The sequence below is a fragment of the Schistocerca piceifrons genome, unplaced genomic scaffold, assembly GCF_021461385.2.
Source record: "Schistocerca piceifrons isolate TAMUIC-IGC-003096 unplaced genomic scaffold, iqSchPice1.1 HiC_scaffold_1294, whole genome shotgun sequence".
Taxonomy (NCBI): Eukaryota; Metazoa; Arthropoda; class Insecta; order Orthoptera; family Acrididae; genus Schistocerca; species Schistocerca piceifrons.
This window is the reverse complement of record NW_025727118.1, coordinates 105001-110000: the sequence shown is the minus strand read 5'-3', so window position 1 is coordinate 110000 and position 5000 is coordinate 105001.

Genomic DNA, 5000 nt, shown 5'->3' with positions numbered 1-5000 from the left:
GAACTCTCCCAGCACAGCGCACGCGCCAACACATCCGCACAGCTGCGATACAAACCACCAGCGAGAACCGCTGGGGCGACCGAGCAGCAGACGGCGTCGCGGCGCCGAGCGCCGGGCGGCAGCGCATCCTCAACGCACACAGTCCTCAATCGGACCAGCACACTGAAGATGTCCACCGCGCTTCGCACCGGGCCCGCGAGGACCTACTTTGGCCGCACGGCGCCGCGCGCAGGGTGCGCCGGCGCGCAGCTGCGACGCCTGCCGCGTCCGTCGGCCGGCGCGCCTGCCACTGGCCGCCCCCACCAGCCGGCTGTAGCGCGTGCGCCCACGCACCGCGCGGCCAGCACGCCGGGAGGCGCCCCCTCACCGGCCGGGGACGGTCCCACCCAGCCACCGCCGCGTATCGCTTCACACCCAGATGCCGTTCAGTTTCGTCGGCATGGTGGGTATCGCTGGAACAACCGGTTAGTACCTCAACCTATCGTCGCCATCACCGATTCACCCCTAGCGAGAACAACCGCACCACAACAGGTTACCATTTGTTCATTTGCGTAACTTCACCAGAAAACGCAGGCGTCCATCGCCATTTGCAACTTCCACGATTATTGCATGCCTGTGTCAGGTGTCACGCCACACTACGTCTGCCCACATACACGCAACAAAATGTGCACGCCTAGACAATACGTGGAAGGTGGCCCCCGTACGTATGCGATGTCCATTGCTCGAACGACTGTCAACCGGCCTCTGTAGCATGTCGCAGATATGGAACGCGGTGCACCATGCCATCACGGTGTGTGAGGAGAGACGACTAGGTCCGAATACATCAACAGACAGCTCATGCTGATCGCCATCCACGGCGTCCGTTCCTCCCACACGTCTCTATGGCGTACCACACTGCAATCCAGCTCTCATAGGGAGACGACACGTAGCTGCGTGCACAATATTTGCACTGTATGGTCCGCCGTTTTTGGGCGCAGTCGTTGTACGGTCACACATGTGCCACGATGTATCATTCAGTACATAAGGACGAATGTGCAGTACAGATTGTGGTTTACGCGTACGACATTAGCGGACAGTTGACACAGGCCGCACCACAACGTAGCCTGAGTACGTCGCATGCGGAGGGCATTGAACATGCAAAGTTCTCACCAACCAGCTTGCGAAGGCAGGGGGCAAGGTGGGGACGTGGGGAGGGGCGGCATGTACGTCCTGCTGCCATCCACATTACAGTGTACAGCAGGAGCATGTGGAAAGTGAGCAAGACTTGCAAGGTGTTTAACATGAAGCGATACACAGGGGAGCGGGGAGTGCGAGTAGCGAACTATATTGCGAGGGTTGCGGGTGGGCAACACTACACTAATTGAACGAGTCGTATAACAATTACAGAGCAGGTTTAGGCGACAACGTGGGTTACGTTAGGCGACAACGTGGGTTACGTTAGGCGACAACGTGGGTTAGGTTAAGGCACGACGTGGGTTAGGTTAAGGCACGACATGGGTTAGGTTAAGGCACGACATGGGTTAGGTTAAGGCACGACATGGGTTAGGTTAAGGCACGACATGGGTTAGGTTAAGGCACGACATGGGTTAGGTTAAGGCACGACATGGGTTAGGTTAAGGCACGACATGGGTTAGGTTAAGGCACGACATGGGTTAGGTTAAGGCACGACATGGGTTAGGTTAAGGCACGACATGGGTTAGGTTAAGGCACGACATGGGTTAGGTTAAGGCACAACATGGGTTAGGTTAAGGCACAACATGGGTTAGGTTAAGGCACAACATGGGTTAGGTTAAGGCACAACATGGGTTAGGTTAAGGCACAACATGGGTTAGGTTAAGGCACAACATGGGTTAGGTTAAGGCACAACATGGGTTAGGTTAAGGCACAACATGGGTTAGGTTAAGGCACAACATGGGTTAGGTTAAGGCACAACATGGGTTAGGTTAAGGCACAACATGGGTTAGGTTAAGGCACAACATGGGTTAGGTTAAGGCACAACATGGGTTAGGTTAAGGCACAACATGGGTTAGGTTAAGGCACAACATGGGTTAGGTTAAGGCACAACATGGGTTAGGTTAAGGCACAACATGGGTTAGGTTAAGGCACAACATGGGTTAGGTTAAGGCACAACATAGGTTAGGTTAAGGCACAACATAGGTTAGGTTAAGGCACAACATAGGTTAGGTTAAGGCACAACATAGGTTAGGTTAAGGCACAACATGGGTTAGGTTAAGGCACAACATGGGTTAGGTTAAGGCACAACATGGGTTAGGTTAAGGCACAACATGGGTTAGGTTAAGGCACAACATGGGTTAGGTTAAGGCACAACATGGGTTAGGTTAAGGCACAACATGGGTTAGGTTAAGGCACAACATGGGTTAGGTTAAGGCACAACATGGGTTAGGTTAAGGCACAACATGGGTTAGGTTAAGGCACAACATGGGTTAGGTTAAGGCACAACATGGGTTAGGTTAAGGCACAACATGGGTTAGGTTAAGGCACAACATGGGTTAGGTTAAGGCACAACATGGGTTAGGTTAAGGCACAACATGGGTTAGGTTAAGGCACAACATGGGTTAGGTTAAGGCACAACATGGGTTAGGTTAAGGCACAACATGGGTTAGGTTAAGGCACAACATGGGTTAGGTTAAGGCACAACATGGGTTAGGTTAAGGCACAACATGGGTTAGGTTAAGGCACAACATGGGTTAGGTTAAGGCACAACATGGGTTAGGTTAAGGCACAACATGGGTTAGGTTAAGGCACAACATGGGTTAGGTTAAGGCACAACATGGGTTAGGTTAAGGCACAACATAGGTTAGGTTAAGGCACAACATAGGTTAGGTTAAGGCACAACATAGGTTAGGTTAAGGCACAACATAGGTTAGGTTAAGGCACAACATGGGTTAGGTTAAGGCACAACATGGGTTAGGTTAAGGCACAACATGGGTTAGGTTAAGGCACAACATGGGTTAGGTTAAGGCACAACATGGGTTAGGTTAAGGCACAACATGGGTTAGGTTAAGGCACAACATGGGTTAGGTTAAGGCACAACATGGGTTAGGTTAAGGCACAACATGGGTTAGGTTAAGGCACAACATGGGTTAGGTTAAGGCACAACATGGGTTAGGTTAAGGCACAACATGGGTTAGGTTAAGGCACAACATGGGTTAGGTTAAGGCACAACATAGGTTAGGTTAAGGCACAACATAGGTTAGGTTAAGGCACAACATAGGTTAGGTTAAGGCACAACATAGGTTAGGTTAAGGCACAACATAGGTTAGGTTAAGGCACAACATAGGTTAGGTTAAGGCACAACATAGGTTAGGTTAAGGCACAACATAGGTTAGGTTAAGGTACAACATAGGTTAGGTTAAGGTACAACATAGGTTAGGTTAAGGTACAACATAGGTTAGGTTAGGTTAGGTTACACGTTGTTGTAAGGAAAGGTGTAGGGGGGGGCGGGGGCGGCAGGTTCGTTGATAGTGATTATAGTAAGTGAATGCTTGTGACATGATCAGATTTGTCACGTCAGGATGCACCTTTGGCTTATTAGAGGCGGCGCTCCAATTCTATGCTTGTGTCAGACCTGTGTCTTTGACTCATGTCATTGTTTGTGCGCTGTGACAGGAGGTACTATTGTGATGTTGGGTGCACCGTTGTATAGGACATGTGTGGGTGTTGGTGCCTGATCTGCGCAATGGTGGATGTCGAAAGGGTGGGATATTGTATTTTCCGCATGGACCTCCTGGTCTGGTTGTGATAGTGTGGATTGTGTAATGTGGCGGAGAGGATGCACTGGATGTTGTTCCATGCTGGTGCTTACATATTGTATGTGCGCCCGTTAGAAGCAGAGAGTGGTGCGTGATCAGAGTGGCTGGCTGACGTGTGGTTCCCATTGTGGGCAGACTCTTTCAGCATGTATACGGACAGTTGTATATATATTCTGTAGTTTGATGGCTCTGCATTGATTACTAATCAGCGCCGTGTGTACGGGTAATCTGGTTCCAGTCCAAAATGTTCCATCTGTGTACATTAGTGACAAAGACTCCCCTCATGCAGTGGGGCTCGGTCTGTTATAACTCTTCCGCGTAATATATTTGCCCCACGTTTTTGCGACTGCGAGTGCGAGTGCAACGCGCATGGGGACCGACATGCTGATGGCTCGGTATCGGACGCCGTACAGTGAGCAACGCGATCGCGTCTCTCGCTCGTAAGTGGTACAGGTCGCGGCTCATGTATAGGGACACTCACTTTTTTTTTTTTTTTTTTTTTTTTTTTTTTTTTTTTTTTTTTTTTTTTTTTTTTTTTTTTTTTTTTTCACTAGCTGCTTATATTTTATGACCCACCGTCTAATTTCTTATGGTGGGTCGTATATTGCCACTTAGCCGCTGTGACTGGGTCCGGGGTCCGCAGTGACTTAAAGTAACACCACACCGGCTCCCGTCCCCACTCACACCGTTGCCCGTGTCCCGCCACGTGGAGGCGGGCTCTGTTTAGATCCATTTGTTATCTTTTTTTTTGTGCAGCATTAGAAAAACTTATAACTAATACAAAATCAAGTAAGATATTAATAAACAAAACGAAATTAAATATTTAGAAAGAAGGAAGGACAGCGGGACAGCGGGAATGTCGCATATTGGCAATAACTCTTCATGAAACGCACGTTATAGGGGTGGATTGCACTTTACGAGTGCGGGAAACGTCCGCCGTTCATCCGCTGGAGGTGCGCGTTTGGCGGTTGGGGTGGTGCACGAACGGGTGCGGGTGGAGTCATTGCCGGTCCACGGCTTCGTGCGGCAGAGCCACTGGAGATTGGGTGCTATGGTCGACAGAGGCTGCAGGCTTTGTGGGTGGCGTCGAAAGGCGGGCACTGTGGCGCCATCGCTGTCTTAATCGGCTTGGCGTCGCATAGATGGCGGTATCGTCGTTGGAGGAGGTCATGTTGCGGGAGACCTACAGATGGCGGTATGTTTTGTGGTGCGGACGTAGTGTTGTCA